Raw genomic sequence first — 23,482 nt, 5'->3', positions numbered from 1 at the left:
ATGAAAGTGTACATGGTGAGCTAGAACAGAAGCCTTACTCCTCCTGGCTCAGAGGTGACTGGTGATGGATTTTTATCAGTTGGTATGCACATATTTTGTGGATAATTAGTTTAGAGAAAAAACAGCTCAAGGGTTTCAGGCAAGTATTCTTTCAGTGGAGAAATACCTTTTGCAGGCATTTTATCTATCTTAAAGTCATCAGAGTGGCTGGGATTTGCTATATGATGAGTGGGAGAGGAGTTATTTTGGGACAATCAGATCCTTTTCTATGATTTTTTCATCAGCTTAGGGTTTTGGTAAGCTCTGAAGGTGTGTGTCATTTAGGTGGGTCATGACATGGGGATAATTTGTTTGTTAGCCCTACCCATCACTGGAATACTAAAGAAGCAAGGAGACTGTTCCCTGATTCTGTGATTCTGGTTTCAAGAACTAGAATACTTGAGGGAAGACTTAACATTGCTTTGCACTGATTTGAGTGTCATATTTTGTAGTCTGCACCCTAAATATACCTTGAAGGAACTAGATTTCAGGGAGTTATAGTGTCATCAGTCCTACTGTTGGCAACTGTGGCTCACGTTAGCTTGGTTTATGTTAAGCCTACATCTTTACAAAGCAGAGAAGGCAACTCTGTTGTCTTTCTTAGTGAGAAAGAAGGTTTGATGAAATGCAGGTTGCGTACTGAATGTGATGTAAATAGAAGTGAGTGGAATTCATACAGTCGTAGAATGGCCACAATAACCATCTAGTTTCAACCCTCCTGCTATGTGCAGGGCCGCCAGCCACCAGACCAGGCTGCCCAGAGCCACATCCAGCCTGGCTTTGAATGCCTCCAGGGATGGGGCATTCGCAACCTCCTTGGGCAGCCTGTTCCAGTGCATCACCACCCTCTGTGTGAAAAACTTCCTCCTAATGCCTAACCTAAACCTCCCCTGTCTCAGTTTAAAACCATTTCCCCTTGTCCTGTTACTATCCACCCTCATGAACAGCCATTCCCCCTCCTGTTTATATGCTCCCTTCAATTACTGGAAGGCCACAATGAAGTCTCTTCAGAGCCTTCTCTTCTCCAAGCTAAGCAAGCCCAGTTCCCTCAACCTTTCTTCGTAGGAGAGGTGCTCAAGCCCTCTGATCATCTTTGCGGCCCTGAATTCAGTTTATATTAAGCTCGGGTTTCTCCAAAGTTTTAAAGAGGGGAAAAAAAAAAAAAGAAAAAAAAAGAAAAGGAAAAAAAATTAAAAAAAAGAAGAGTTGCATTCTGAACATTTAATTATCCACTTGGTTATTTCCTCTGGTTCTTTTTTTTTTTTTTTTTTTTTTTTTTTTTTTTTTTTCCATTTCTGATGACGTTTCATCTGTTTGAGGATAGGACTTCATTGACACAATTAGCAAAACAAAGCAAACGATTATCACACCTTTTATTTAAGCCTGTGCTATTTAATGTATTTGCTTGCACTTTCATTACTCATTTGCTTGGTTACAATATGCAGTGATATCACCTTTCTGTGCTGCTACAGCTAAAACAAAGCAAAGAAAAAAAATCTTTTGGCTTTGAGCTGCTCTCTGCTGTTTTTATGACAGATGAACTAGAAAGCAATGTTGGGCAGGGAGTTATTTGAGTTTCCTTTCACTGCTTGCAAAGCATTATTTCCGGGCCTGGCAATTGACTGGGTTTATGTGACAGCTTTCCTATCTTAAAATAACAAACAAAAATCCCAGCAACTTGATTCCCAGCACTGTTAGTAATATCAGGTTTTAAAAGGAAAAAAAAAACCCAACAAAAACAACCAAAGCAAAACAAAATTTTGATGGCTTTATGCACATCAAAGAACTAGAATCTTTATGACTAATTCCCTGGGCATTTGAAGCCACATTGCTGAGAGGTTCTTATTTCATTTGAACGTGGAGGTGTACTTGAGTTGGTAGGAAGTGTGAACACAGTTGTTCTACTGGAGAGCTGAGTGCTTCCAAGGTGTCAGGTTTAGTATCCAGGTGATACGTGGGGCTGTCTCCTCCACGAGGTTCTGTGGATGGGTATTTCTCTCTGAAATTAGAAAGGCAGAAAGTCCCGGTCAGCTGCTTCCTTACAGCCTTTTACTGCCTTCTCTTTCCTGTTGGAGAAAACGTGTAATTAGGTTAATAAAGGCTAAGATGGAGAAAGAAAACTGTCTCCTTTCCCCAGCCAAAAGGGCTTTGGAAGGATATATTGGTTAGGTGATAACTTTGTCTTGGTTGTTGGTTTATAGTCCTCCTCATTTCACATCACTTGGGACCTGTGAGCCTCTGGAGATGGTGGTCCCATGGAGCCTATGCTCAGTGTGTTTAAATAAACCAGGCTAATAGGTTAACAAATGAAAAAAGGAGAAAAACAACAACAACAACAAGTGAAAAAAACGCCAAACAAACCTAAAAAACTTCCTCCTGTGCAAAAGTGAATTGAAAGATCGGAGTTTGCATGGGAATAAGATATGTGGGAAGAGCCTGTGGTTTTTACTTCCCTCTGGTTGCTCTCATATAATGTCTGTCCTTTTCCTCTCTCCAAAGGTCCCAGACTTGTGCCTTCAGCCACTCTGGAGTAATGCTGAGAGGAGCAATGAGCGTGATCCTTTCCATAGCTCCCAAGGATTTTTAGGATCATGGGATTTATGGACCTGCAAAATCCTCTGCAGAACATCAGCCACCGACAAAACCATCTGGAAATTCCTGCCATCTTTTTGCCCTGTCTTTCTTGGGTCACCAAGTGTTGGGAAGGAAGCACCTCTGCTCTGAGGATTACAGCAAATCAGTTGCTTGCCGTCCTTACTGGAATACCTTCCCTTTCACTTGCCTGGAGCAGAGCAATTGTTGCAGAAGACAGAAGGATATTTTTTCCCTTTCACTGAGCTTTTGCAGTGCAGCAGTGGCCGTGTCCAGGTATGTAGATGGTTTCCTCATTCTCCACCCAATTTCTTTTCCTGGTGTTTAGGAACTGAATCATTCTGTTTCCTTTCTAGCCTCTGCTGAAGGTAAGGCCTTCCCATCTCTTTAGCATCATACTCTGAAGACGGCTTTTCCTCATTAGCAAAGGGGTGGGGAGGCTCCCATCCATGCCTCATAATTCCTCCTGCACTGCCCCTGGCCACTCAGCAATTACTGGTGTACTTACAGCACCAAGCAGACACCGGCTGTGAGTGAACCTGCTTATCAGGCTTTGCCATGTAATTTCAGAGGAGATAATATGAGTATTCAATCAATTTTTTCTCATCTTAATTTAACAGTACTTCTATTGAAGAATGGCATCATTAAAAGAATGACTTATAAAAAGAAAAAAAAAGGAGACGGCTTTAAATTTTAACTTGAAAATTATTCGTATTCAACGTAGACATAGATAACTCAGCAATTGCAGTGATAATTACTAAATTTACATTTTGATAGAGATTTACAATGACTTTGATGTTTTTATAAAGGTGACTGAGCCTTTTTCTTTTCTTTAACACCAGAACTGGATTGTCCTGTTGGTCTCTGGGGCATGAGTTTGCTGTGAAAATCTCAGTTTAGACAATTGCTCTAGAAGTGTTGGGGGATAAATCCGCTTGTGTGTGCTGCTGCATAGAGAATGGAGAAAAAAGTCAGCTCTTTGAATCTAGATTCCAGATTTATTTATTTTGATTATACAAAAAAAAAGAGCTGCTAAGGGGAAATTGCTGAAAATGCTATTCTGTATTCCCATCAGCATGTGTGAGGCATTAAAAGTTTCATATCATTGCTTTGTAAGCACAATTTTACATCAGATTAAAGGAAGGAAATGGAGCCAGAGGAACAAAACCAGTTGACCGTCTCTTGAATTTGATGTGATACTTAAGCCAGATTGCGAAGATAGAGACTGAGGATTAAAATGTTCTTTACTTTGACTAGCAGGAAAGTTGAGTGCTTGCTATGCTTGTAACGGAGACTGTAGTTTAACTGTGGGGAGTGAAAGCATTGTACCAGGTCTCTGGGGTGGGTTGTGTGTATTGCGTAGGCTTGGTGGTCAATGGAAGGCTCTGTGTAGAGCCAGCAGCCTATGGGGTTTCAGGCAGAGACATCCCCGTGGGCTGGGATATCCAGCATTTAACTTAACCTGCTCACTTGGTGTGTTGCAATCTAGCTCAAATGGTGTAGAAAATACGCTGAAAAGTAATTGTATTTCTTTTGTGTGGTGAAGTGCATCTTCTGAACTTCTGAAGGCTGCTTTCTCTGGTGGCTGAGACAGAGAAGAAAGGGAATTAGGAAATCTATTTCCTGTTGCTGGCTCCTCCAGTAACCTCGTCTGTGTCTCTGGTCAATTCACTTAATAATTTTATTTGTTTCATTCTGCCCTTGTTGGCTGATAACATTGTATATAGCAGTATGTAGGTAACTTTCAAGGCATAGCCCTGTGCGAGTTGATCGGGGAAGTAGTTTAGCCCATTTCTCTCCCTTGTGAATACAGAATGCAATTTTCCAAGCGTGGAAATTCCCAGTGTTTTATTAACTGCCTCCTAACAACTTCTAAGGCACCGAAGAAAGATCACTGGAAGTATGAGCTTTCTAACTACTATTTAAGCAAACATGGTCGATATCTAAAAAGCTCCTTTGTCAGCAGTGTGCTACAACACTATGAGCTTTATCTTTTGTACATAAGCAGGAGCTTGGAGCCAAAAAGTCCTAATTATAGCCATGAACACCTGCAGAAGACCTAGAGTGCATGTGCAAGATGCATTTATTGGTCTCCTCCAAGCTCTATTGCTCAGCCTTTCAGGAACAGCATCTCTGTAATTTGCTTTGAGGGAGTTCCCTGGGATTCCTCTTTGTTTAAAGAGCAAAGTAAGCATGATCACTGCTTGTATACCGGTTCCTTTGTCTTTCTTCAGTATAAGATAGGGTGTAGGCTTCAATTCTGGAGTACTCTTGGTGCTTAAGCCTACTCCCATAAAACAGGCTCTTGGTTGCTCTGCTCTTTTGATGCAGTTGCTTTGGTGCTTCTGAAAATGTTTGTTTGGAGATGGAACAAAACCTGTCCATCACTGGGTAATTTAGAGCAGCACTAGTGCTGTACATTGCATGGTTCTTCATTGCTACCAGGATTGCAGACAAGATGCAGTAGATGTACCCAAACGTACTGTTCTGCTTTGCCCATTGCAAACTCAGTCCTGTCCATCCTGTCTCAGCTATGGATACTCTTGACACCTGGGAGCCTAGTACCATGCAGGTGACATGGACTGCCAAACCTGGGGTGCAGCTGCAGCTCAATGCATTTCACTTGGCCTTGCTGCTTACTCTGTGTTACATTGCTCTGGATCCATGCTACCTGTAGGTCTATGGAAAGATACATGGTATTAGGTTAGATATTAGAAAAATGTGTTTTATTTCAGGTTGGATGTTAGGAAAAGTTTATTTTCAGAGGGAGTGGTCAGGCATTGGATCGGGCTGCCCAGGAAGGAGTTGGAATCACTATCTCAGGAGGTTTTCAGGAAACATGGAGGTGTGGTATGTAGGGACGTGGTTTATTACAGTGGTGGGGTTGGGTGTATGTTTGGACAAGATGATCCTAATGGTCTTTTCCAGCCTTTCTGATTCTGTGATCATTAATTAAAAAAAAATAAAAATGCTTCAACTGATTGTGAAAGTGGTGTCTTTGGGCGTACAAGTGTTTGTATGATACACAATGATGATTTGGAGATAGTAACAGCATTGTAAAAGTCACAGCAGTGCTAAGTCGGTATTACTGGTGGTTACATGAGAGTGAAAAAGCAGCCCTGGCACATTGCAGGGATGCTCCAGCCATGAGTAACCCCTCACACTCACTGGAGAGGAATTTTTTGGTGCCCAGCACAGACAAACACTGACACTACAGGTTTTCAACAGTTTTCAAGTCTGTCTCCAGCTGGCAGAAAATAAAGGAATTGCAAGTATTTATTGGTTTAAGGGAAGAAAGCTCAAAGCTATAACATAGATTTGACAATGTAGTTTTTCTTCTGAAATCTTAACTTTTTTTATGGTTCTCTGAGTTGAATATGTGGAAGGCAAAGGAAGATGATTTAATCTACAGATAATGTCTCTTGCTTGATGGTTTCCTGCTTCTAAAATTTACTCCCAGTTCTCTAGAATTGGGGTTTGAAGCTTTGGTTTTCAAATGGGATTCTTGAGGGTGGGTGTAGTCAATGAAAGTGCTTTTAGAAGTTTCTTGGGTGCCAAAAGCCTAGCTGGCACTTTAAAAATATTTACAACTTAATATTTGAATCCACTTCTTCCTTCAGGATGCTGCTTGGAGAATGTACTGGTAATACTGATGCTGAAATTGTGCTTTGATCTTAACCTTCCTTGTCCTTGTTGGGAGGATTTCATAGGATCATAGAGAATGGCTGGAGTTGGAAGGGACCTCAAAGGAAGATATACCAGGGGTGAGTGCTGCTCACAGACCCTGCTGCTGCTGACCCTAGTTCTGCATTTTGGAGAGCAGTGACATGAAGGGCAGCAGTGAGAGCCAGCCCAAGCAAAGCCAATTAATCTCAGACCTCAGTCATTTGGTTATGCAAAATCGTAGTATTGGTGGGCTTTCCCTCTTCTTCTTTTTAAGGTCTGGAATGATCCTACTAGTAAATGATGAATGGTCCTTTGTTTATTGTTTCAAGATGTTGCTCAGTGCTTTCCATTGACTAAACTGTCACAGTAGTTACTTTCAGGATGTAGTTCTTCCTTAAAAGCAATCTTTGCTTTTGCAATGAATAACTGTTTGCAGTTCCTGACTTGCCATGCCTGTAAGTGCTGGCTGCCTGCTTGCAGACTCACTATTCTGCTTCAAATTGTCCTCAGGAAGAAACAGTGAAATACCAGTAGATACATTATGGCTTGAACCAGCAAAGCAAGGATGACATCTTGGTTACTGAATCCCTTGTACTACATTGCCAGGTTTTGCAGAGGCATAGGTGTTGACAGGCTGTTTTCTTGGGCTGCCATCTGCTGAGCAGTTGATGGGGATTAATATTTAGGAGCTTGTTTTGAAATCTGCCTCATGCCACTAAAATGTAAAACCTCCGAAGCTGGCTGGCATCCTGAGGCACTGAGGGGCCCTTGAGGGGCTTTTCAGAAGTGGTGTCTTGCAATCACAGAGTCATAGAAAGGTTTGGGTTGGAAGGAAACTTAAAGCCCAGTCCATTCCAACTCCCTCTGCCACAGGCTGGCAACCCCTCATCAGATCAGCCTTCCCAGGGCCCCATCCAACCTGGCCTTGAAATCCTCCAAGGATGGGGCATCCACAGTTGCTCTGGGCAGCCTGTGCCAGTGCCTCACTGCCCTCTGAGTAAAGAATTTATTCATAACATTTAACCTAAATCTCCCCTATTAGTTTAAAACTGTTCCCCCCTTGTCCTCTCTCTACCAGACCACGTAAGAATTCCCCTTCTACTCTCCTACTTACAACTTCCCTTCAAGAAACCTGAAGGCCGTAGTGAGGTCTCCCCAGGAGCCTGCTCTTCTCCAGACAAGCCCAGATCCCTCAGCCTTTCTTCACTCCTTAGGAGAGATGGTTCCAGCCGTCTGATCATCTTCATGCCCTTCCATTGGACCCACTCCAACAGCTCCATGTCTTTCTTGTTCTGGTGCCCCCCCCCCCCCAGACCTGATGTGACCGCATTACTTCAGCTGGGACCTCAACAAGGAGGAGAAGGGGAGAAAATTTTCACCTGCCGACGAGGATGGGATTCGAACCCACGCGTGCAGAGCACAATGGATTAGCAGTCCATCGCCTTAACCACTCGGCCACCTCGTCTGCCTTGTCTGTCTCCTTCTGTTTATTGTGAAAGTGTAAATGTTTTGGCACGATGTGCTGGGTAGGACTCACAGCTCCAGGGTTGCTTTCAGGATGTGCCCAGATCTGAGGAAGAATCCTCCTGACTCTGCCATTGCATGTGAATATCCGGGAGGATATGTGAGCTGAGAATCTCTGGAGGTCGGGAGAAGTTGACTAGGTGGAGTTGGGGATGTGCTGCCACCCGTCCTGCTGGCACCGTCTCTTGTTATCCTTGCAGGGAGAAACTCCTCTTGCATTGATCCCTGCACGGTTTTATCTCGTGCTGAGCAGTTCACATCAGCATCAGGTGGTATTTGTTTGACCCATGCCCTGCTTCAAAATGAAATAACAAGGTACCGGGGAAAAAAAAGAAGTAATCTCCCAGATAAGCATTTTTTCCTACTCTTCTGTAATTCATGTGGGAGCTGGCTTTCTCTGCTGCCGGATGACTAAGGAGGAAATTCTTTTTTGGTTAGGGCAATGTTTCGAGTCCAATGGAATTTGTTTTATCACAGGTTTATCACTTCCACCCTTGGAATTCATAACCGTTACAGCGTGGGGCAGAAAAAATAATGGTGACTGCAAGTTATGCCGCTTGTCTTCTGTGAAAAGGATGCCACATAGCTGAAAGGCTTTCTCAGGTTTGCTCTGTTTTGCATAGGGATTTTGCTCCATATCCGGGTATCTTTGTAACAAATTAACTCGGAATGAGACTTGAATATTCTATCAGCTGCCATCTTTGAAGTGTGTATTTTTTCCTTGTGTTTAAGCTAATTAATGCTCATTTCTTGAGTGTAGGTGAGTGCAGCTCTGCTCATTGTACAGATAGGGAGGAGGTTCTGATTTATTGTGGCTCAACCAAGGGATGGCAAGGTCAACATCAAGTTTATATCTAAAGAGTTTCTGGTTCATCTTGTTAATCTCCATTACCTCCCCTTTTTATAGGGGGGATCTGGATGTGTGTATCTGGAGGACACAGCTGGGATTTGGACGTGCCATACCCTTCAGAAGCCATGCTTTTTGGCTGAATGTGTTTATTCTAACAGCATTCGCTTTGCTGCCGTGTTACTGTGATTTCAGCGCCGATCCCTCTGAACAGCCTGACAGGGCTTCTGAAGAGGTTTGACACTGCAAAGCATTGTTTACTTGTGAAAGTATTATTATATTTTGCATATCTATTATTCATCGTTTGTGCTAAAACTGACACTACATCATAAAATTGCTCTTAGATTTCAAAGCTTTGAGCAAAAGCTGTTTTTGTCCCTGGATGCCTGTGACAGCGCTGGGAAGTGCCGTAGCCTTTGTATCTCTGTAGTCCCCTTTTATGAATTGTGAGCGATGGCAGGGAAGTATAAAAGAGCAGCGGAGCCGGTTTGATGTTCATAAAAGGCTTTGATAAAAGATGCAGCGCATAGACCTGATATTATATCCTATTTTTAACTTCTTGAGCACAAAGTGCTCAGATCCAATATTTATGTAAGATAGAAAGATGTGGGTTTTTTTCTTTTTTTTTTTTTCTTTTTTTTTTTTTTTTTTCTTTCCCTTTTTAGGACCAGGTGAAGCAAAAGAAAAAGTCTCTCTTCTGCATCCTGGTAAAACTTTGTGTCCTCCATGGAGGTGGAGGAGCCTGGCTGTGGGTCAATGCTCGCTGCCTGCAGGCTGGCACCTAGGACAGCGACTGGCACATGGGGGTGGCCATTAGCAGCCAAAGCTATAGCACAGCACCACCGGGCAGAGCCCAGCCTCTGGGTGCAGGAAAGTGCAACTTTCCTATGAGCCCAACCATGTTTCCCACCATTGATCGGTCCCCCAAGAAGCAGAAAAGTAAACCATTTGAAAGCAAGGGCAGCTCCTCTCATTTCTGTACAAGTCAGATTACGGTAAAGGCATCTCTATAATAAGCAGCTTTGCTTGCGCTGTAGGAGATGAGAGGCTGTGTGCAGACAGGGTAATTTGGGTTTTACTGATGAAAGCACTTGTCATTATTTCCAGCCTCCTACATGTTTCGGTGTTCTCTTTAATCACTTCTATCAGCCTTCTTGCTTGCGGTGTGCCTATGTACTCATGCATATTCATGTGCAGGGCAGTGATTCAGGAATGCACATACGGGCACATGCCTAAAGCTTAAAAAGATGCTTTCCTGTCTGCGTGTGCATATGCACGCAGGGATGGAAACTGCTAGCAGGGTGTGCAGCATGTGTACATCACCGTGGCATGGTTATTTAACTGTGTGACTGGGTTGTGTTGGTTCATACACAGGCCTTCACTCTGGACATCAAGAATCCCAATGGTCTCAGCATGCAAACCTGATTCTGATAGAACTTTAGTTCTTGTCTTGCTTGATGCCATGTCTTTTATTCTGTCAGGGAGAAGTGCTAACACCCTGTGCAGTGGAGAACAAGCCCTGTTATTCCCTGGAGAAGCCCAGAACAGAGTCCAACCTTGCTGCAGCTCTGGGAAAGATTTAAGATTGATCAGATGAGCTGTTGGGGGTGGTTTTGATTCCTTCAGCAATCTGTGCTTATCGGTGGGTCCACTCAAAGCTGGAGCTACATTGGAAGTAATTGGATTTGGGCAAAGTTGTCTCAGTCTCTCACCTGTCCAAGATGCATAAGCCACTTTCTGCTCATGTCTAAGTATGTAAATACATTTATATGCCAAGTGTTCACCTGTACCCACAGATATTTTTCATGGGATGAATAAGCTGTGATCACCATATCTAAAAAGCAGTCTAATTTTTTGGTTGCTCACCTGTAATGCTGTGCAGCACTATATGTAGGAGGTGCTGTAGTGCTTTGCAGTGTGACTTGCTGGACACAGAGAGCTTCTATTGGAAGCATATCTGCAAATCCAAGTCTCTTTTCAGCTTGTGGAAGATTGTCAGACCAAAAATTTCAGGATCCCTGGTTATTCTGTAGGGTACTATGGGACTGTGAAGTTCTGGTGAGGCTGCTCCACAAGTACTGTGTTGTGGGCCCCTCACTACAGGAAATGCATTGAGGCCCTGGAGCATGTCCAGAGAAGGGCAGTGAAGCTGTAAACAGTCTGGAGCACAATTATTATGCGGAGCTACTGAGGGATTAAGTTAGGGTAGTATGGTTAGGTTGTGGTTGGACTTGATGATCTTTAAGGTCTTTTCCAACCTGAGTGATTCAATGATTCTGTGATTGTGTAGTCTGAAGAAAAGGCTTGGGAGACCTTATCACTCTCTGCAACTCCCTGAAAGGAGGTTGTGGTGAGGTGGGGGTCAGCCTCTTCTCCCATGTAACAGTGACAGGACAAGAGGGAGTGACTTCAAGTTGCATCAGGGGATGTTCAGGTTGGATATTAGGAATAATTTCTTCTCAGAAAGACTGGTTGGATATTGGAACTGAGGTGTTTAAATCTGCCTTGCTGCATGCTGTGAAACAGTTCAGATGCTTGCATTGAATTTTCAGGAGCAATTGAACTGTTTGACTGCACGTCATAGAGAGCCAGGCTCTTAAGTGCACAAAGAGCTCTCCGAAATGGGCTGTAGCATCCAGCAGAGCTCTGCCAAAGTGTTGGATGAAAAATGGCCTTTGGCTTGCAGTAGCTGTGTTTCCTTTGAAACAGAGCAAGTGCATTGCTTTACTTCACAGAGCTGGTGATAAGGGGAAAACCAAAGTGAAGCAGTGACAAGGTGTGGAGATACCAAGGGCACAAGCTCACAGGGTGCTGGCTCTCAGCAGGAGGACCCTAAAAGCAGACTTGGTGCTGGAGGAAAGCATCCTTATTCTGCGTGTACCTGACCCTTCCAGCCAGATTTTATGAGCTTTCTTATTCAACAAGTGCTTGTGTATAGCTGTGCTGAAGCGGGGTCCCAGCAGGAGCGCTGCTGGCTGTGGGAGGCAACCCAAAACAACAACAAGAGAAAGTGTCCAGATGAAAGGTCTGTTAAACCTCAGAGTCTCCTCTGCCTTGTTTTCAAGCTCTTCTGTAATCAGCTGTCATATTGGGGTCTGGGCATAGTGGATCTCAGCAAGTAGGGGCTGAAACTTAAACAAACAGTGACTCTTCTATAAATATTTAGCTTGCACTGTTTAGGAACTGCTGGAGCAGGAGACAAAATACATTTCAAGTTCATAACTGTCTGAAAAAACTACAGGAGTATGGTGCTTGATCAGTGGACCTGCTGACATGTAGGTTTTCCCCTATTTTTCCAGAAGAAAAGGACGTGTTTAAGCACCCTTTGCAGAGAAGTGAGAATGTGCTCTGCCAGTGTTTGCACATATTGTTTCTCCAAAAATGCACTGGCAAGGGTAAGGCTGAGTTCCATGACCTCTGCTGCAATTAAGCTTGCCCTGCAAGTGCCTGAGAGCAGGGCTTGCCTCAGAACAGTTGCCACTTTTCTGGTGGAGAACTAATTTTGTCTTTATTTTCACTGCAGCAGGCAGAAGCAACCTCAGGAACTGTGTCCTCTCCTTTGAGATCAGAGGCACTGCGGTTTTAGTGGCTGCCACACAGATTGCAGAGGTTGGGTTGCTCTGTACTGTTTGGCTTCGGGTACTGATACAGAGGACTCCAGATCTTGGGGCGTTAGGCTTTGTGCCCCATGTTGTTGCAGTAAGATGGTCCAGGACAAATCATCAGTGAGGTTAATAGGTTTCAGAGCATGACCATTCTTCACGGGAGTTTCAAATGAGTGTGAAGATCTCCTGCAGTCCAAGAAGAGTTGGGACTCCTTGCTGGCAGTCTGAGAGACGGAGGAAAAGGATAATGACCCTTTCTCTGCAAACATCTGGAAGTCGAGGGTGCAGCTGTGGGGCATGAAGACCTCTCTGAGCACATTGGCTGGCTGCCCAGATACCAGGAAAGCTGCTGGCTGCGTGGCTGTGTGGCCAGGCTGTGTGAGCAGCCCTAAATCTTGGACTGCTACATTGTTCCTGCTCTTGCAAAAGCCTCAATAGTCAGGTGGGCCTGTCCCTGTCAGCCTTTCTTTGCCTCCTAAATATGAAGATAATATCCTTTGTTTACCTTGCAGAGCTCTTGCAAGAATGGGAAAGAATGAAAGGTGCTGATAAGAAACAGTATCAGTAGCTGAGACGGGCAGATGAACGTATGCTTTGAATAAGGAGAGCACTTCATCGGTGCAGACAAAAGTCTGGGATTGTTGATTAAGAAGAAAAGAAGATCAATTATTGATTGTTTTATTTCTTCCCTTGCTGTTCTAAACCAAAACCTCTAATTAACTTTATTTTCCCAGTACCTGCTATACTGCTTTGTACCAGAGTTGTCTTTGCCAGCATGCTCCCCCACCAGTCACCCCTGCCACCCCACTCCTCCCTGCTGCACATTGCCCAAAAGGCTTTACTCGGTGATAAGAATTCCTGAATTTTGCTGTGAAAAAAATGAAATTCAGAGTGCAGAAGGACATAGGAGTTGACTTGTGGAGCAGCTCCATCAGCTGCTGCCTGGTCCTTTGGAGGAAAGCAGCACTGGCACAGGTTGTTCAGAGAGGCTGTTGGGTCTTTGGAGATTTCCAGAAGCCACCTGGATATGGTGCTGGACCAGGTTGCTAAGGGCCTTGTCCAGCCTGACCTTGAACGTCTCCAAGGATGGGGCATCCACCACCTCTCTGGTCCCTGCCAACTTGTGGCATACTATGGTTCTGTGACTCACGGTGAGCAGAGAGGGGCCACAGAGTCAATGCGGGGCAAGGGCGAGTAAGGAAAAGGTAAATTCTTTGAGTGCCAGCTCATTGAAACCACTTTTGGTGCTTGAAAGAAAATGTCAGTGTTTGAGTTGGATGCGACAGCAGGCTTGATGGTTTTTCTCTTTCAATAGTTTCTTTGAATGCTCTTCCTAAATTAAAAGGTGGGTTTTAAATTATTAATGTTTTGCCTCCTATGCGAAGGGATTCCAAAGCTCTCTGCAAACCTCTGCTACATCTAATGTAAAAAATAGCCTCATGGTTTTTCCCAACTTCATCCTTGACAGAAGCCACTCCTCGAGTTCACGCAAAGCACTAAATCTGCAGAAGTGGAGAAAGGGAATGTTGATTTATGTAGAAGGTAATTTTCTTAAATGGTGTTGAGCCAGAAAATATAAAGATGATAATGATTTTTCTTTTGGCATAAGCTTTCCAGATTTCCATGTTTCTGACTTGCTGAAGCAATGCCTCCTGCCAGAGCTGAGTGTCAGTGCTTGCACTGGGATGCTGAGCACTGCCCAAGAGGGGAAGGTGCCCAAATTCCGCAGCATCCCAGCACAGGAGACAGGGACCATAGCCAAGGCTCTGGACATAGGCCTGTGCAAAAGCTGCATTGAGAGCTAGAGCCTCCTGTTGGATTTATGACACGTTTGCCTATTGAACCTCTCTCTTCACTTTAGGTATTTGTCCTGATTTTGTACCAAATCTCCTTGCTACTTGAACTGATCTGTAGGCAAGCAGAAAGAATAAATTATTATAACTTTGGCTTGGGGCAGCTGTCCAAGGGATATATTGGGACACACTTGGCCTTTGAAAAGAGGGACTTCAGTCTCCAGCCCTGTCAGTCCCTCTGGCTCCTGGAAGTTTTCCTTCCAAATGGTTACTTCTAACCTCAGAGAAGAAGTTTGTGTTTTTCAGGGCTATGATTAATTCTGTTTTTACGCTCCATTGCAAAATGCCACACAATAAATGGGACCAGCAGGGTGGTGTTTTATAGTGGGGGAGTGGAAAACATCAAACAAATGCTTTCAGATGCTGTTTTGGAGCAGTGGTGTGTGTGTGTGTGTTGTATAATCTCTTGCAAACTGTGAGGTTTTGTTCCTATTAAAAGGAATGGGGGGGGGGGAGGGGGGGGAAGGCTTAAACCTCATATATGGAAAGAATGTTAGAAATAGTTGAGAAATTACAGTCTTTTTGCACCAGGTCAGTGAAAGCTAAGTTAAGGTGCAGAGTTGCAAAGTAATACATCACTGGAAACAGGCAGAATGTACTCTTTCATCTTGGGTCTATGTTCCCGAGAGTCAGATGGTACCTCTGAGTCATGGGTGGAGGTTGCCTCTCACTCTCTCATTGCTCCCCAGCATCCTCCAGATCTGAAAGTCCTCAGGGCACCCTGTGCTATGTGGTGCAGAGCTGTGGGCAGCACTCAGCCCTTCCCAGTCTCAGGAATGCTGGTCTGTCACCTTCACTAAGCACTACTGAATCCATCTGTGTGCTCCCTCACTTTCTGTGGAGGAACATCCTTCTTCTTATTGAATGGGAAGGGATATGATCCTGATTGTGCTTCACTGACATAAGATTTCTTTCCCTGGCATGGCCTCTTTGCACCACATGCTTGAGGGCTTGAGTCATGTCACCACAGGAATCTGAGACTCATTATCAACCTCAAATGAGGCTCATTATACCTCTGAAGTGTTCAGTGACAAATGGAGCTGCAGCATGAGGTGCTGCCCTTTTGCAGCAGCCCTCAACTTCCCAGGAAGGCTCTTGGTCTCAGTATCAGACCCTAGAGAAAAGAGTCTGAAGGGTCATTGCATGCCCAGATTCTTCATCCTGAGGACTCACAGGATGCTCATACATGACACTGAGATTTGTTTCCTGGTAGGACGTTGGCTCACCTAGTAAGACAGAGCTCACCTGTGGCTGTATGCACAACCTTGGCCCATGGAAAGCATGAGTCTGCACACATGGCCTTGTTCCTTCTCTTAGTCTGTAGCTTTTCCTCATGTCCTCCTTCCCTGGAAAGCAGAAGCCTCGTTTGTTGTCCTAAGTGCCTTTTTCTTCCTCCAGGACACTTGCTTTTCATGCTGTTTTGGTTCCTGATAAGCAGTGGGAATGACAGGAATGAGGTGATGGTTACCCGTGAGTGTTCTGCTCCTGCTGCCCGCAGACTCATCCCGTCAGCATGTGCAGCCCTCATGCCAATGACATGGGTGTTTTCTCATTAAAAATAGACCACAGACAATGCCACTTCCCGAGGACTGTGATTTATCATTTAACAACAAGTGGTTACTCATTTCCTTTGGAAAACTTTCTGGAAGTGTTATTTTGCTTTCTCCCCTTGCTTCCCTTTTTTTATTTTATTTTCTTAAATTTCTTTCTAAGCCCTGCATTATTCTTCCCAACAGCTGCTCTTTTTAAATGAAACATTCCTTTTTCCAGTGGATTCAGGATTTATGAGTTAAAGATCATGGGAAGAAAATTGTTAACCGTTCGGATATTTGCTTTTTGTTGTGAGTCCCTGCAGCACTGGAGCTCAGCCATTGAGCAATCAGTGAAGAGACTGGTGACACCTACCTTGGAAAATAAGATTTGAAGAAAAATTGGAAGGTGATTGTGATCCTTAATGAAAAGTGGACGATGCTTTTTAAGAAAGCTTGGAATATCTGCAGAACTCATCCATCTTTACTCTCACTGCATGACTTACCAGCTCTGAGCTGCGCTACCAATTGGTGCAGTGGTTTGTGTGTGTGTGGGGGATGGAAGAGTTGCAGAACTTGGAGGAAAACCTGTAAAAGTCCTGAGATTTTAGTTATAGTGATTGTACCAAAACAAAGTGCTGGAAGATGTTGGGTAGTTCCTGAGGATATCCTGCCACTCTGACAACCAAATTTGGGAAATACGATGAAGATGAAATAGTGACAAGTGAGTGTTTAAGAAGCAATACTTCAAAAACAGTTTGCTGTAGGATCAAAAGGGTGTTTTGTGTAGTCTGCTTAGGGTCTACTTTCTGTAGTGAATTCACTGGTAGACTGCAGAGGATGCAAATGCAACCAGAGGTGTTGCTTTGCTCAATAGTGTCCTCGCTTATAGTAGTCTTAATGAGCTATAGGGGTAGTCTGAAGACGAGAAAAATAAACTCAGTAAAGACATGTGCAAATTAGTGCAGCTGGCAATTGAATGCTTGTACCCAAAATGAACAATAACACATTAACTGCAGAAAGGACCTGGAAGATGCAGTGAATCATAAGCTGATTGTGTATTAAGAATTGGATGCTGTTACAAGAAAGACAGACCTGAAATAGCCTAAAGAAAAAAAGCAAAGGTGACAATTCAGTCTCTGTTGTCTCATGGGACCTTTTCTGAAACAGTGCATCCATCCTCTCTGCAATATTTTCATATTCCAAGTAGGCGGCTTGGGAAGATGAAGCTTCTGTTTGGGAAGCTTCACTTACAAGGAATAGTTGGAAGATTTGCATATGCTAAACTTAGGGGGAAAAAAAAAACAAAAACAAAAACAAAAGCAACCAGCACAGGTGCTGGGTATGATTTGATGGGGTGCTGTCTTCAGCACTTATTTCACAACCTAGCGACATGTTTTGGCCTGGACAATGGATAAGATGCAGGAGGAAGGGCAGGAAGAGGAGAGACAGTTGAACATCTGCTTTGGATCAAGCTTTGAAGGGAAGAGTGGATTTGAAACACCTAGGAAGGTGTCAGTCAGCATCTCCCCTTGGCTGAGCACAGGACCAACACAAAGCTGCCCAGGAGGACTTGGTTTCTGGCTGCTGCCTTGCAGTTGTGCCCAGTGGCAGTGGGGCAAGCTGCTATTTCTCAGAGTATAGGTTTCAGTGAGGGGAGGGAAAATGAATTCTTCTGGAGCTGGCCCAGTAAGTGTTAGAAAATGCTTTGTTAGCATCCCTTCCCGGATGGCAGGGAGAAGGCTGCTGGTGGCTGGGAACTGTGGCTGACGCTGGCTTCCTTTTTGGCAGAAGCTGAGCTGGTGTTGCCTTGGAGAGCAATGCGGAGGCAAATAATCTGAGTGGCCTGGGGCTGGATGGCTGCTGGACCTTTCTGCATCTGAGTTTTGGCTTGCTTCTGGCTGCCGCCCTTTGGTTCTGCTGAGCCCCAGCATCCAGACGAGATTTCCGACATGACTGCATTGCACTGGGCTTTTGGCTCTTGGTTCAGTTGACCACAAACTGGTCACCCTTTGCTGTGATCTAAGTTGCTGATTTCCTCCTCCATGAATGCTGAACCAAATACTCCTGCAGCAGCCGTCTGACGGTGTTCACAGCCACTGGGAATGCTCTTGGGCCCTGCAAGCCAGGATGATTCAAGCTGATACTCATGCTTACAATTAAATGCTAAATGCTGAGTCTATTCTGCCCTACCAGCTGTACCCCCGAGGGAAAAAAAAAAGGGGGGGTTTTACTGCAAGAAGAAAGAGTTTTCTGGTTGATATTAAGAATGCATAGCATCAAAGCTAAACCGGTGTGCACTGGCTTTTAAAATAACAGGATGATATAAAAGTGCCTTGAGAGGAAGATTACAGATAAGCAGAGCTACTGGGTATGCCTGCTCCTTTTTGTAGGCTGCAGAACCTTCCCCTGTGTTGTGCAGGTCTCCATTGCCGAGCTGTGATCCCACACTGAGCATGGCCTCTGGGCATGGTGTCTCAGAGGAAGATGTGAGCCTTGCTACCAAGGTCTGGATTTCAGATCTAACTTGGTCAGGGCTAAAATTTTATTTGGAAAAAAAAGAAGAAAATAGAAGCTTGATTATGACACATGACACTGAATCTGACTTGTGTTGATCTAAGTAGTTCAAAAATAAAACAATTTCCATTTGTTTTATAAAGATGACAAAGAATGTGAAGAAGTAAATAAGTGATTTGGTCTCTTCACGGCTAACAGGGCTTAGTTGGAAAGAAGTCAGATGTAACTGTAAATCGATGCTGCAGGGAGGTGAGTGGCTGGCAACCATGCTGGACCTGCTGAAAGGAGTTCTGACACTGCATGTAAATAAAGCCAAGACGGGTTCTAGTGCAAAGTGTGGTGCAAAGAGCTCCCATGGGGCAGTGATCTGTGTTGCAGCACGTGTGAGTTTTGTTGGATTGATCTAAGGAGGAAAGACTTGTTTTGTTTTGTTTTGTTTTGCTCTCAGCAGGAAGCCTGAAGGCTTCCAGGCAGTTCCTCCACACCGTGTTGTATCAGTGCAAGTGTCCTCCAATTGAGTTTGCTGAGAACGGAGCTTATGCCAGTGCTGAGCTGTAAAGCTGCAGTCTCAGTTAAGTGCAATGCAAGAGGAGTAGCAGCAAACTTCTCATCCCAGGGGAGAAACTGCAACTCTGAGAGTCAACTTACTGCATGCTGCTCCCTGTTTGTATGGTGCCAGAGTTACCCCATGCAGTCACCTCCTGGATCAGCACCAAGCCTTGCTTTCATAGCATCATCATAGAACGGATTGGGTTGAAAGGGACTTTAAAGACCACCCAGTTCCAACTCCATGCTGTGGGTAGAGGTTCATGCCACTAGATCAGGTTGCCCTGTTCCCCATCCAACCTAATGCTTTGTTTCATTGGAGATACTCATGTAGGGATCTTACTTGGATGCGTCTCTGGAGGATGGGTTCCATATGCCCTCAATGCTCATCTGTGTTTGTTTTAATGACTTTATTGAGGTAGTCTCAGTGGCTGTAACTACTCAACTTTTTGGCTAAGCACAGCCCTTTTGCCAGGCTCTTGTAAGTACCTGGGTTAGCATTGCCTGTCACTGTGGTCTTTGCACAGCAGGTCTTTGTCCTGCACATCTGCTGAAGGGCTAGTAAAGCTTCTGAGAACTGTCTGCCTGCAAGCCCCAGACTGACAGCAAAATGGTTAATTCATCATGTGAGCATTGGGAAAGCATGCATACAGGGAACGCCTGCAGCAGGGAGCCCCTGGAGCATCCTCAAAGGCAGGACTTGACAGTGTTGTCTCAACTACCATCACACTGGCCTAGAATCCAGGAAAACTGGGGCCTTCCATCCACTTCAGCAGACTCTGAATCAGACCTTCGTGAAGCAACTAGTGAGAGCTGTTTGTGTACTAGCATGCAAGTGTTTCTCAACCCCACAAGTCAGCTGCTGTTGTGCTGCAGCTGTGTTCTACAGGGTGAGCAGTAGAGAAAGTGGGAGGTGAGGACAGTGTTAGATGCTGCAACAGGGGAAAAGATGGGAAGTTTTTTAACTGATAAAACATATTTTGTGAGTGTGAAATGTACTTGTTGTTGTCTGAGCTGCGTGTTTTGCAGTCTCCATTGCTGGGTGCCAGGTAGGTTCCCATTATGTTGTTCTTTGCCTTAGCAGTTCAGGATGACTCACCATGTCTTTCTGGCACTTGATTTCATGGCATCCTGGTGTTTGAAAGCTGTCTCATCTGCTCTGAACCTTGGGAGAGGGAGCAATAAGTGCTCGAAGGGGAGGAGAACTCATTTGGGGCATCAGCCTTCCCCCTCTGACATGCTGCATCTTGCCTCTACCTGTCTTCTCAACATCAATCCCAAATGTTGATCCAGAGGCACAGCAAAGGCAGCAGGAGCAAAAGAGAACCCCAGACCTCATCTTTAGGGATGGACAGTGGATATGATACTACCTCTTGGGAGATTGATGGCAAAGGGAGGAGGAGGGAGGCTGGGTGCAAGACACCAAGGAGGACCTTGAGGTTACCCACTGAGAGATACTCAGTGTCTTCCTTCTTCCTTCAGTGCACGTGTCCTGGAGCTCTTGGTGCTACAGCATACTTGCATTGGGAAGTGGGTAGCCTTTGCCAGCACCTGGCTTTTCCATGGCCATCCCCATTTTTCCTCTTTGCCTTGTCCAGGTCCAGGGACTGTCACTGCAGGAAGCATTGCCCATCACCTCCCTTCATTTTTTCCTCCTCTTTTGGTGCCAAGTTGCTCTGACAGACTTTGGCTCATATCCCAGAAACAGACTCTGAACACACACAGACCGGGAAGGCTAAAATAACACTTGAAAATTGTTAAATAAATAGCAGTCGGTCTCTGTTAAATGGGAAACATAGCTTAAGTTGTTATATTTTTTTGTCCTCCCTTGGACAGGGAATTGGGGTGTGTGTGTATGTCTGTAGTTCTTGTCGTAATCCATCTGCTGTAGCCCCAAGTGGGCAGAGAAGGGTTATGCGACTCTGAGTTACCAAACACTTACAGTAAAAGTGTAGTCATCCTGAACCTCATCCAAAGAGCCTTAGGTTTTTTGTTGGCTTTTTTTTTTTTATATACTTTTTTTTTTTCCTCTCTCCTGCCAGGATGCTGCTGCGTCACTTGCATTCTTCACCCCTCCTGCCTTGTTGGGAAGGAGCAACCCTCCAAAGCTGGCGGTAACTCTTTCCAGGCTTCTCAGGGCAGTGCTTGGGGCCCTTCTGTGCTGCTTTGCTCAGTCCCAAAGCACTCCAGGACCACAGGGTCACCACCTAGGGTTTGCTCTGTAGCATTGCTGGTCATCCCTGTGCCAGACTGCCTCCCAAAAAGCTCTTGTCTCTCCCTGACACGTTCTCAGATCTCGAGTAAAAATAGTGTAACGATTATTGTAGTGTGGGAGAGCAGGGAACGCTGCAGGAAGCATTTGGAAAATGTCAGTTGCAAATGGCTGCCAGCAAAGATTGAGCAGGAGCAGGAATTGACTTAGATACTCTGAGCTGTGTGCCAGTGTGAGAAAGTGCACGTCTCATCCTTCCTGGGTCTTTCTATAGAGCACATCCCCCTGGGGCTCAGCTGCAGGTCCCAGGGATGCAGTGCAGGGCTGGATGAGTGCAGGGGATATACCTACATTCAGTACACCCTAACCTGCTTCTCTTCTGTTTTTTTTTTGGTTTTTTTTGTTTTTTTTCACATTAGTTACCCCACCCAACCCAGCCCAGCAAGGCAATTGTTTCTTGCTGATTAGTTTCATGGCAAAACAAACAAACGAACAAATAAATAACAACTCTTACCTCCCTACAGTGTCAAAATTGTCCATTTCATTCCTCAGCTTCCTAAAGCTGTTGGTGTGGGATGAGCTGCAGGAGCTCTGATTCCCTGGTGAGAGTGGGGTAAAACTGTAGAAATGGCCTGAGCAGGAATAACCCAACTACAGAAGGGGAGGAAGTGAGTGTCTTGACTTCAGCCTGCAAGCCTGTAGTTCTGTATGGCAGCAATAGCCTGAACATGGTTATCTCGAGCATCAGTGTTTAATGCAGTGATGGAAACAGCTGATTCTAGATAAAAAGAGGGAGATTTGGTAGAAGACATCACAATATCTTTTAGATGCTTCAAATTTTGTCTTTTTTCCCCCATGATGTAAGAGCAAAGGTTGCACCACTTTGAATGGGTATTTAACAGGAGCCTTCCTCTTAAATTAAGTAGGATCGTGTTTCTTCAGCATTTAGTGTGAATCTTGATGCCTGGCAGAGTATTTCAGCCTTCCAAAGAGACATGCAAGAATAAAGCAAAATGATTCACTGCATACTAAAATGCTCTTAATGTAAAATAATAATAATAATAAATAAACAGAAAAGTTCATTTCAGCTTTGCAATAAAACTATAAAACTCACCAGCCAGTAAACAGTGGATCTGTTCCCATGGAGAGGAGCTGCTGCAGACCTAAAAGCTTGCTGTGGGAAAGAAAAAAAAATATAAATCAAAAAGATCCACTCTTGGTCTTGCAAACAAAGGTTGCCTTGGATTGTGGTCACATGTTACTGTTCAGCTGATCGAGCTCATGCCAAAAGGGGAAAGATTTCTAGTACTTGCTTGAACCCCACTGAACTGGTTTAGGGAATTAATTAGAGGAAAAAACTCTTCACCTTTGTTTTTTCCCTCACCGTTTTTCTCCTAGATCCGATGGCCCTGCGTGAACTCACCAGCCCAGCCACCCCTTCCATGACTTGTGAACTTGACTGTGATTTAAATTGCACCCTGAGCAAAGGGGCTTTGGCTTCTCCCTGCTGAGGAAGAAAGAGCCTGCCACATACCCAAATCTGAGCTTTGTAAATCATACCTAGCAATTCTTGGTGACCAAGTTGCTTCGAGGATGTAAGGAGGAGGAATGCCTGCAAGACGTTCTGGGGGTGAATTGCAACCCCTGGGTATATCAAAGGTGTTGATAAGCTGGTGTTGCTGGCAACCCTCCTGGCCTGACTTAATGCTCTGTGTGCATATGTTCTGTAAATAATGATCAGGGCTGGTTCCTTCCCTTGAACACATCCTCTGTTCCTGCCTGTGGAGGTGGTCAGGAGACCTTCCTAAGCCTGGAGATTGAAGGCTGTGTGAAAATATCCAAAATCTTTGGCTTCACCGAGTTGGTGTTAAGGTGCATGGGTATGTTGCATGCATCATATATAGTTTTCAGGACAAACTCAGTGCAGCTGGCTTAGCTCTCATCCGAGGCAGTTCTGTCAAGGCTCAGGACTCACATCTAATCTTTACAAAGCTCATCAGATCACTGGTACCAGAGAGTGCTTTTCTTTGAGGGATACTGTATCAGCAGAGCTGGGTATTGGATTGCTTTCCAGGATTTTGTTGCCTCGTCATGTCAGAGAGTTTTTTTTTTTTTGGTGAAGGTTATGAATTCCATCACACAGTGACCTTGTTGTCTTCTGTAGCAGATGAGCCTTGGGTTCCTGGCTGACATTTTCACCTAAGGGTGAGAGTAGTAAGATGAGGTATTGCACCCAGACCTGTTAGTTTGGAATACTATGGTGGTTATGTCTCTCTTTTTTACCCTAGATAGTATGTGCTAGGGTGAGCTGAAGGAAGGAGAAGGGATGAAAAGTACCACTGTAAGTTGGAATTGCCCAGCGAAGAGCCTGAATCAGCTGCAGAGTATACTGAAAATCTTGGTTTCAGACCTGCATTTTATATTTTTCAATATCATTTTATCGTGCAGTGAAAAAGCAGATCTGTTTCTTGGATGAGGTGGAATTAAACACTTGCCTTTTCCCAAGCTTATTGTGCTTCCCTGTGGCACCGCACACTTTGTTTGTAGCATCC

The 23,482-nt window shown here is 44.5% G+C and overlaps 2 long non-coding RNA genes and 1 other non-coding gene across 8 annotated transcripts in view; 1 reads left to right on the top strand and 2 right to left on the bottom strand.

Annotated features, from left to right (window-relative positions):
• The window catches only part of LOC146761679 (uncharacterized), a 70,653-nt gene that overhangs the window by 35,560 nt on the left and 11,611 nt on the right, over positions 1-23,482 (top strand). For 3 of the 4 annotated variants that reach the window (XR_014942413.1, XR_014942415.1, XR_014942416.1), the window contains exon 2: positions 2,539-2,907. This is a non-coding gene — a long non-coding RNA (uncharacterized LOC146761679). Of the gene's footprint in view, positions 1-2,538; positions 2,908-20,760; positions 20,833-23,482 lie in introns of all 4 variants that reach the window. The other variant, XR_014942414.1, reaches the window with a different exon arrangement.
• On the bottom strand, positions 1,396-22,169 carry LOC107310562 (uncharacterized). 3 transcript variants are annotated; one of them, XR_004306293.2, is made up of 4 exons: positions 22,045-22,169; positions 21,445-21,708; positions 15,372-15,553; positions 1,396-2,105 (listed from the first exon to the last, which is right to left on the bottom strand). It is a non-coding gene; the product is annotated as an uncharacterized LOC107310562 (long non-coding RNA). The 3 variants fall into 3 exon arrangements; XR_001553637.3 differs by lacking the exon at positions 21,445-21,708 and having other exon boundaries at positions 22,045-22,166; XR_014942417.1 differs by lacking the exon at positions 21,445-21,708 and having other exon boundaries at positions 1,396-2,038; positions 22,045-22,161.
• On the bottom strand, positions 7,681-7,762 carry TRNAS-GCU (transfer RNA serine (anticodon GCU)). The gene has a single exon. It is a non-coding gene; the product is annotated as a tRNA-Ser (tRNA).

This window comes from Coturnix japonica, chromosome 2, assembly GCF_054131305.1.
Source record: "Coturnix japonica strain WE chromosome 2, WE-NBRP24, whole genome shotgun sequence".
Lineage (NCBI taxonomy): Eukaryota > Metazoa > Chordata > Aves > Galliformes > Phasianidae > Coturnix > Coturnix japonica.
This window is presented reverse-complemented; position numbering and strand designations above follow the sequence as displayed.